This window comes from Bidens hawaiensis, unplaced genomic scaffold, assembly GCF_021521415.1.
Source record: "Bidens hawaiensis isolate Kalapana, Puna unplaced genomic scaffold, B.hawaiensis_p1.1 tig00020423_1, whole genome shotgun sequence".
Classification (NCBI taxonomy): domain Eukaryota; kingdom Viridiplantae; phylum Streptophyta; class Magnoliopsida; order Asterales; family Asteraceae; genus Bidens; species Bidens hawaiensis.
The window spans coordinates 16,276-27,060 of record NW_027493112.1 but is presented as its reverse complement, the minus strand read 5'-3'; the positions used below and the strand labels follow the sequence as shown (position 1 = coordinate 27,060).

Sequence of the window (10,785 nt, the reverse complement as noted above, 5' to 3'; positions counted from 1 at the left end):
TAAGTTATTATTAATATCCATGTAAGGAGCTAATCACTTCCCTTGACGATACGTGCATATCCGAAGATCGTTCACGTACCGACAAGCTTCCATTCATAATGTTTATACATCATCCTCACATTACATACAATATTAATATCTTTATTTACATCCTGACAGTACGTGCAATATCCGAAGATCGTTCACGTACCGTCATGAAATCAATCATATCTATCACATTTATCATACACGGCACACACTTACCATTAAGGAAGTGTATTAACTATCACATTGAGTATGCACACAGCCCCGAAAACGTAACACATAATGGGGCTAGAAACTCACCTGAACTCTGCTTCTTTTTCTGATAGCTGTAAATCCCTCCTTAACTGAGCTCGGCTGACTGTACAACGACACGTATCAACCTCGTCTGATCTATCTGGTGGCCTAGAATACGTTACTTTAACTTATCGCTTAAAATTTTTCTAATCAAACTTGGCTTTAGGCGAAGTTAAACCTTAGGCGAACTTGGCTTCAGGCGAAGTTAAACCTTAGGCGAACTTGGCTTCAGGCGAAGTTATCCTTAGGCGAACTTGGCCGTAGGCGAAGTTATCCTTAGGCGAACTTGGCCGTAGGCGAAGTTATCCTTAGGCGAAGTTACGCTTGAAGGCGAAGTTACGCTGAATGCGAAGTTCATCAGGCAACTTAATCTTGCAGGCGAAGTTATCGCGCTGCAGATCTGTTTGCCCATAAATCCTTCGTTTCTTTGCCAAATAACTCGATTTTGGTACCCACGGAATCGTATGAATCGGCGCCTACAAATCCCAACCATCAAATCGGCCTAAAATCGACGTTTTAGGGGTCCGATTTGGGCAGTTGGGGTTCGGGTCCGGTTAACCCATCCAATCCTAACCATTTTCAGTAATATTAGCTTTGTTGGATTTGTTCTTACCTTACCAACTCAGATCTATCAACAAAATCTCGGGTCTCGGCTTCGAATCTTGATCGGTTAGAATGTGTGTGTTATGAGTGTGTGAAGAAATAGATGTAAATGACAGATATTTGGGATTTTGGGGGGTATTTATATCTCTGAAATCCCATTCTTATTAACCCCCATCTCATTAATCCACGTCCAGACCCGCTCCCTACCCGATACTAATTAATTACGCGAAATCACTAAACATAACTTCCTTTATTCATCATTAAAATTTTTAGGATGTTACAAGTCTTCCCTCCTTACAGAGGTTTCGTCCCCGAAACCTAACTTATTCCCTATAAAAGGAAAAACTTCTTATATTTACAAGCTTCATTGAATCGCCTTCGCTTTCTGCGTTATCCTTCTTACTTCCGACTTTGCAGTCATCGAATGGTGGTCATGTGTTTTAGCTATTTAAGGTAGCTTGTCCATGAGACCCTCGATGTACCGCAACTCATCTCATACCTCCAGGGCTTCGATTAGTACTTTTAACACTATTGTCTAAAACAACCTTTCATCATAGCATAATAATCATTCATAACCAAACTCAATATATTACACGCCACAGATAAACATAAGTTTTAAACCCTAACACAAAACAAGTCTTTAAGCAAAAGTAACTTAATAAAACCTTGCATGAGCAATTATTCCTTCATCAGGTGTTCCTCTCTGCAGTTTCCCCAGTCTTCATCTTCGCACCTCCCGCCCCTGATTCCTTGCAATCCCTAGCCAGGTGCCCACGTCCTCCACATTTGTGACACCTATGGTAATCATTACATTCCCAAGAGGAATGTCCTGCTCTTCCACACCTGTAGCAAACACCTAATCCCTTTCTGCACTCTCCGGGGTGTCTCTTCCCACATTTTTCACAAGCAGTGAACCCCTCTTGCCTTGCCTTCTTTTTGCGTGGATCCACCTCATTGGCTTCCTCTGGTTCTGGGGTTGGGTTCTTTTTCTTCGGTTCCATCTTCTCCCCTTCACAGTTGGCAAGGTCCTCATAAATCATCTCGGCCAATTCCACGGCCGAGTCAAATGTTGCGGGCTTACTAGACTTAACCAAAGTGCGAACATTCCAAGGAAGTCTCCTTATGTAAAACTTGATCCTTTTAGCTTCGGTGTTCACCATGTCAGGTACCAACCTAGACATGCGGTTGAATTCAGTAGTATACTCCGTTGTGTCATCTCTCCCGCTTTCAAATTTAGAAACTTCATCTCCACTCTTTCAACTTCTGTATCAGCGCAGAACCTCTTCATCACCATGTCCTTTAGGTCATTACAACTCATCGCCTTGATCTCTTCACGGTCTTCCTCTGCTCCACACTCTCCCACCAATACATAGCCTCATCTTCAAAAGATTGAGTGGCATAACCGACAGCTTGGTCAGGACGGCACTCGCTAATGCGGATAACCTTATCCATGGCGGTTATCCACTGAAGAGTAGCGATTGCGTCTCCTAAACCAGTCAGCTTAGGCGGGTCACAACCTTTGAAGGACTTATAGTTGCAACCGCCTCGGCCCTCTTCCTATCATCATCTTTCACAGACTTTACCTCACTCGAGTCACCCCTTTCCCTCTCGTCATCCTTTCTATTATTACCACCTGCCCCTTCAACGGTTCGTTCACGGCTTCCAGCAGATCCTTCGGGATTCAGGTCTTCACAGCAGCAACTACAGCTTGAACAATGGCTGCTTGAACTGCAGGGCTAAGTGAACTTCTTCGTTGTTGTTCTGGTCTCCTCCTGCGGCGCTCCCTTCATCTTCGGTGTGGGAAGCTTCTTCTACCGAGGGTTGCCGGACAAGACGAGGCCTGCCACGACGTCCCAGTGCGACCCCCAGTTCCCACAACTTCTCCAGCTCCAGCCATCAGTATTCTTAAAGGGACAACACAAACATCATCACTCAAGGAACTATTTAGTACAAGATAGCAAGGCTAACAGGTAATAACAGTGGCCAGCTGTGACTAGCTGATCACGTTGCTTTCAGTGTCCTATTCGCTTCCCTTTATGAGTCTATTTGTGCTGGTTCTACTTAAGCAGTTAGTCAAATCAAACAATCAATTACCTCTATCCTTATCGTTCACGTATCTTTCTTTCTCATTAACATATATCATTTAATCATACACCTTACCTTTACTGATATTTTGCTTGGCGACACATGGCATTCTTGAACTGGCATCTTCTTTCTTTTCTTACTTAAATCCCGTTCTCTGTTCGAGTCTAAGCATGTAGGATGCTTAAATCTCTCGAACTTATGCTCTGATACCAACTTGTAAGGCCCCGAACCCGGTGACCCTACTTTAGCGTCGGATTTACTCATAAACACAGTTCTTCAAATCAGAGTTTATTAAAACTTTTCGCGGAATATAAAACATCAATCATTTGTTACAAAACATTAAATCTTTTCTTTGATACCATAACACAAAACTTTATATTTAAAACATCTTTACTTCTTTCTTCAGATGCCAGCCGTTCAATCCATGCCGTGTGTCATCCTCATGCTAACTCTATAATCAGCTCACCTGCGTGCATACTAAAAGTCAGCTACGCTGAGTGAGTTCTAGTTAATCAGGCAACATACAATTTTATTCTCATGTATTTCTTAACGTATCCGAAGACACATATTTCTACCTTAACCTCGTATAAATATCCATAGGAGGATCATCACGTAATATCTATTAAAAGAACCTTTACCATTACCATACTATATAGAATTTCCATAGGAGGAACACTCTGTATACTTTCCATAGAAGGAACACTATACTTTCCATAGAAGGAACATTATACTCTCCATAAAAGGAACATTATACTTTCCATAGAAGGAATACTATACTTTCCATAGAAGGAACACTATACTTTCCATAAAAGGAACATTTTACTTTCCATAGAAGGAACACTATACTTTCCATAGAAGGAACATTATACTTTCCATAGAAGGAACACTATACTTTCCATAGAAGGAACACTATACTTTCCATAGAAGGAACACTATATATCCATATAAGGAACACTATCTATAAGTTATTATTTAATATCCATGTAAGGAGCTAATCACTTCCCTTGACGATACGTGCAATATCCGAAGATCGTTCACGTACCGACAAGCTTCCATTCATAATGTTTATACATCATCCTCACATTACATACAATATTAATATCTTTATTTACATCCTGACAGTACGTGCAATATCCGAAGATCGTTCACGTACCGTCATGAAATCAATCATATCTATCACATTTATCATACACGGCACACACTTACCATTTAAGGTAAGTGTATTAACTATCACATTGAGTATGCACACAGCCCCGAAAACGTAACACATAAATGGGGCTAGAAACTCACATGAACTCTGCTTCTTTTTCTGATAGCTGTAAATCCCTTCCTTAACTGAGCTCGGCTGACTGTACAAGCTACACGTATCAATACTCGTCTGATCTAATCTGGTGGCCTAGTATTAGCTTACTTTAACTTATCGCTTAATAATTTATTTTCTAATCAAACTTGGCTTTAGGCGAAGTTAAACCTTAGGCGAACTTGGCTTCAGGCGAAGTTAAACCTTAGGCGAACTTGGCTTCAGGCGAAGTTATCCTTGGCGAACTTGGCCGTAGGCGAAGTTATCCTTAGGCGAAGTTACGCTTGAAGGCGAAGTTACGCTTGAAGGCGAAGTTCATCAGGCGAACTTAATCTTGCAGGCGAAGTTATCGCGCTGCAGATCTGTTTGCCCATAAATCCTTCGTTTCTTAGCCAAATAACTCGATTTTGGTACCCACGGAATCGTATGATTGGCGCCTACAAATCCCAACCATCAAATCGGCCTAAAATCGACGTTTTAGGGGTCCGATTTGGGCAGTTTGGGTTTCGGGTCCGGTTAACCCATCCAATCCTAACCATTTTCAGTAATATTAGCTTTGTTGGATTTGTTCTTACCTTACCAACTCAGATCTATCAACAAAATCTCGGGTCTCGGCTTCGAATCTTGATCGGTTAGAATGTGTGTGTTTTGAGTGTGTGAAGAAATAGATGTAAATGAAAGATATTTTGGGATTTTGGGGGGTATTTATATCTCTGAAATCCCATTCTTATTTAACCCATCTCAATTAATCCACGTCCAAGACCCGCTCCCTACCCGATACTAATTAATTACGCGAAATCACTAAACATAACTTCCTTTATTCATCATTAAAATTTTTAGGATGTTACATAACTTCGCTTACGGCCAAGTTCGCCTAACTGGTAACTTCGCCTGAGGCCAAGTTCGCCTAATTGATAACTTCGCTTACGGCCAAGTTCGCCTAACTGGTAACTTCGCCTGAGGCCAAGTTCGCCTAATTGATAACTTCGCTTACGGCCAAGTTCGCCTAACTGATAACTTCGCCTAAAGTCAAGTTCGATTAGAAAATAAATTAAAAACCTAATGAAAAATGTGTTAAGACAGTTAATGGAAATAAAATTTTTCCAAGCTGACCTGGCAGCTCGACCCCAGCCAGGGGCTCTGCCCCTTGGACCCTGCTAGGGGCTGCCGCCCCTAGACCCCGCTGCCAGGGGCGCTGCCCCCGGACCCCCGTTCGTTGTGGGTCATATAAAGATAGAAATGCAATATGAGAAGTGATAGTTAATTGATACGTATACTTGTTATACAGTCAACCGTGCACAACTAAAGAAAGGGATTACGATTAACGGTGAACGTAACCGTGTTAAGGTGAGTTTCTAGCCCCATTCCTTGTTATGTTTTCCGGGCTGTGTGCATACTCGATGTGTTGTTAATACATTTATCCTAAGTGATAAGTGTATGCCATATGTGATATATGTGATATGTATGAATGATTGCTTGATGGTACGTGAACGATCTTCGGATATTGCACGTACTGTCAGGTTGTAACGCTATGCATAAGGTAAGTGTGATATGTATGCTTATGTGTATGAATGTGATAAAGTTAATAAAAGAATGAAAGGATGGTTGTATGGTTACGAAGAGGGTACCGGGCCCTAATAATACTCGAGGTATGATGTATGGTTGTATGGTAACGAAGAGGGAATCGAACCCTACTAATATTCGAGAACTAGGGAACCGAACCCTACTAATATTCGAGGAAAGAGGGACCAGACCCTTATAATATCTGTGATGTTAGGGACCAGACCCTTATAATATCTGTGTTAGGGACCAGACCCTTATAATATCTGTGAGGTTATAGGGCGAAAGGCTCTTTAAAACGTATGATTATGTATGTAAAGAAAGTATGAAGGTAAGAATGAAAGTGTATGCAATTATGTGTGTATGAAAGAAAGTTAAGAGGTTAAGTATGAAATGTAAGAATGTATTGTATGATTATGTGATTAACTAGAACTCACTCAGCGTAGCTGACTTTTAGTATGCACGCAGGTGAGTAGGATGAGGCAGCTCGCTTGAGGAGACACGTGGCACTGAATAAGAGGCTGGCATCGGAAGACTCAAGACGTTTAAGTTTAATGTTTCGTTTATTTTGAAAGACAAAATGATGTTTTAAGACAAGACGCGTTTTGTTATGAAATATTTTATGAAAGTTTTTAAATTCCGTGAATGTTTTAATTAACTCTGATATTTAGAACTGCGTTTATGAGTAAATCCAACACGAAAGTAGGGTTACCAGTGACGGGGCCTTACACCATACCGACATCCGGGTCAATAACGAACTGACACTCGTTTAACTCTAGTTTTCTTAATAACTAGAGTTAGGGAAGGAATTAATCAATAATTTTTGTTCGGTTAAGCTTGGTTTTAAAAGAGGAATTCTATTTAATTTTTCCACAATATTTTATTTTCAAGTTAGTCGGCTCGCGTATTCCTCGTTTTACTCATAACGAGAGTTATACCTAATTTAATTAGAGTTTGTATATTCTCGGTTTTAATATACTTCATTATTTGATAATTTTTAGGGCATTTATTTGAAGTTTGACGGTCCGTTTATGTTATTCTTATCTTTCACTCGCCTTATAATCAAGGTGATTAATCGCACTACCTTTTTTATATTTATACTTTGGGGGCGATATGCATACAAAACCCTATTTATTATTTACACGAGCATACACTCAAAACACAATTACATGAATTGCGTAGTTGTGATATTGTTCGATTAGTTGCTAATTGCTAAATGTCCACGTGTTACAGTTTTATGGTTGGTTGATATCATGTCCTCATAGTATGATCATACACTGTCGGAGTAACTCGACACTATTTTTGGGTCGAGGGGAATTGACACTTTTTATATTTGTGTTATGATAGTTGATGTAATGTACATTATAGAGGATGAATTTCTGGTAAGATGAATTTTAAAAGTTTTTTTTTTTTTTGAAAATCCACGGAGGAGTTGAAAACATGACCAAACATCACGAAGGAGATTGCTTTCGCGGAGACTTTTTTCACACAAAAACTAACGGAGCAGATATATTTGAATAAAAACCATCGGTTTGTGTTAGTACCTTTACACGTGGCACAGTTTCATCGGTACACGAAAACCATCGGCAGGAACCCAAAAGCATCGCCTCCGTGAGTTTTGGATGGAATATTAATGGAATTTTTAAAAGTTTTGGCCTATTTTCAACTTCTCTCTCCTCAAATGGCTTATTTTGAGAATTTTCCCCCTATTAAATCCCAATTTGAAAAGTTGTTTGTTTGGACATAAAAAGGTCAAAAGGTTTGACATTGTTGTGAACTGAGTTTTGTAGCTTTACATGTAAAGTTTCACAACCAAAATTGTGAACTTAGTTTTGGACATAAAAAGCAATCTTGGATTTATTTTATTTTTTTTTTAAATGTTTGGTCAATTAAACAATCTTGGATTTTAATCTTTCTTGAATAAGCTAATTTACTTTTATATATGTTTAAAGGTCAAACGCAAACTTGAAGGGCACTCCAAAAGAATCACAGGTCTTGCATTTTCTCACATGCTCAACATTTTTGTTTCGTCAAGGGCAGATGCTCAGGTTACTATGCTCCGTATGCTCAATGTTTTAGCTTAATGTCCGTTTATATATAAAGCCTCAAAATGAGGTAAACTAGAACATTAATTAAAAGAAAACAAGTGAAAATATAGTCTTTAATCCATGATATCTGATCATGATACGAGTACTAAAACATCAAAGGAGCATTTCATGAGGACAGATGATATGTGAACTGTACTGTGCAAATGACGGTTGGTCAAAACATGGGTGAACCATGGATTATGTGCAAGCAAGAAGACGCCTCGCTGCAACACGCGGGTTGATCGTTATACATCATGTTTGTATGTAAATGTGTGTAGTTACTTTTTGTTTAATTATTGTTTAAAATTGTGTGATTGTATATAAATGTCGCAACTATTGTTTAAATTTTGTTTGCGTTCAGCATATTTTTTACTTTTGTGAAGTTGCACCAATATATTGGGAAGATTTTTGTTCATACTTATATCACTATGACATTAAAAACACCTGTCCACCGGACAGGTATAAAACTAGTTATAATGGTTAAGCAAGTTCCAAAGCATAAGGTGTAAGCTAAACTGCTACACGAACCGTCACACCTAGTTTTTCAAACTGTAAACCATGGTTCTAAGTTCTAACCCGTACGTATCTCAACCCAGCCAAACCACAGCCGATTTGCATAAACAGTTAGTCTTGTTTGTGATCCAGATAAAGATAAGACGGGACATAGATCTGTAGAAAGATTACTTAACCTCAGGTTAAAAAACAAAACATCCTACTTTCACTAGTTTAGTGTTAAACCATATAAAGTCAAAGTGCAACTAAGAAACAGTGACACTCATCCTCATAGAAGATACCACCCACCCTCAAATCTATCTGTTCATATACAACATACAAGACAAGACACTTGTATAGATCATTAACAGAAATAGATCATAGTAACAAGACCAACAATATACTAACTACAAAGGGGCTGAATGTTATGGTTTAAAGACGCAATAATCAGCTTTTAAGTGTTTAATGGCGTCAACTATTATTATTCCTGAACAATATGAAACTGTTTGAACACCATATGCATATAACTTAACTTATCATTCAACAATAACCAACACAAACTCTTTTCACTTTTAACATAAATCACACTTACAGAACACACAAAAAAAATCACCAACAAAATCAAGGCGCTTTCGGATCAGTCCCATGCTGCCAAACATAAACAAGCTCGTCCCACCCGGTACTCGCCAACAACCCTTCCACAAGCACACTCATATCCACCCCAACCGCAAACTCCGTATGATGATCATACCTCCCAATCAACGAATCCTCCACCATATAATCCCACATACACACCGTCATATCATACGAGCACGACACAATCACACTCGCCCTGTGCGGCGAAAACTTCACCTTCCTCACCGCATACCCATGCCCGTTCAAAACCGCAACCGGAACCCTATAGTTCCTCACATCCCACACCTTAATTGACTTATCCACCGACGACGTCGCAATCACCGCGTCGTCGTACTTATTCCAATCACACGATAGTATCTCGAACTCGTGAGCCGGGAGGATCATCGTCGACCCCGGCTCACGCACGTCCCATATCCGCGCCGTGCAATCCCCGGACGCGGACGCGAAAACATCCGCGTGGCGGGGATTCCACGCCGCGTAGTACACGCAATACGCGTGCTCCTTAAACGTTCTCACCGACGTGGGACGATCAATCGTCCAGAGCTTGATGGTATCGTCCCACGAAGACGAGATAAACGAGTCTCGTCTAACGGCGTTATAATCGACCGAATGGGTTTCACGGGTGTGTTCGGAGAGTGAACGGACGGGGTTGGAAGTGGGTGGGAGTGAAAGATCGTATAATTTGACGGAGCCGTCGGCGACGGCGGCGATTAATAAGGAGTCGTGGGATTCGGACCAGGAGACGTCGTAGACGCCGTCGGCGGTGTCGAAGGCGGCGAGTTCGGAGATGGGGCCGGCGGGGGAGAGGTCGATGACGTGGAGGCGGCCGTTTCCGAGGATGCCGAAGTTTTGGGAGGTGGCGACGGCGAGGCGTTGTTCGTAAAAGGGGCTGAATTTGACGGAGTAGCCGTTGAATGGGGTTTTGAAGGCCGGCATGGTGGTTGGTTGACTAATTAATTGGGGTTCCGGTGGGATGTGCGTGTTATCTGCTGGTGGATGGATGGATGGATGGATACTAGAATATTTGGTTACTTGGTTTACCAGATTTAGCACTTGGACTTTTTGTTTATACACGTTTTAGTCCCTATTGTGGTTTATGCTATAGTTGTAACAGTTCTGACTAGGCGTCGAGTAATCGCTACAAGGTACGGTGTCGGGTGACTTTCTTTAACTCCGTCTAATTATTCGGAAGGGATCAAAGGTAGCCAGCCTCCGTCACAGTCGGTTAAATCGAGCTGATTTTGACTTTAAAAATTTTAATAAAATATAATTCATCTTTCTATAATGTTAAAGAATGACTATCATTTTTCTAATTAATGATTTTTAAATATTAGAAAATTTAGTATTAAAATATGTATATTTTTTTAGTTACATTGATACTCACGTATTTTGTTATAAATATTAGTAGATTTATGATACTTGTTATATATACATATAAGAGGGAAAGTTAACGTACAAATAAAATTAGCGTGCTAATTATGAGAATCAAGTAGAGTAATTATATATACAAGTAGAGTAATTATGCAATTACATTATAGAGTAATTATGTAATTAATCTATGATGTAATTGCATAATTACTCTACTTAATTCTCACAATTAGTACATTAATTTCATTTATATTTTATCCAAACCCTATAAGTTCCTGAAAATTAGTTTCTTTATAATTTAAAGCACGTCCGAGTAATCTCCAAGTACTTTATGCC

At 40.0% G+C, this 10,785-nt stretch overlaps 1 pseudogene; it reads right to left on the bottom strand.

The window, feature by feature from the left end:
• Positions 1 to 9,030: 9,030 nt before the first annotated feature.
• Positions 9,031 to 10,045, bottom strand: LOC143560673 (peroxisome biogenesis protein 7 pseudogene; annotated as a pseudogene).
• Positions 10,046 to 10,785: the final 740 nt, after the last annotated feature.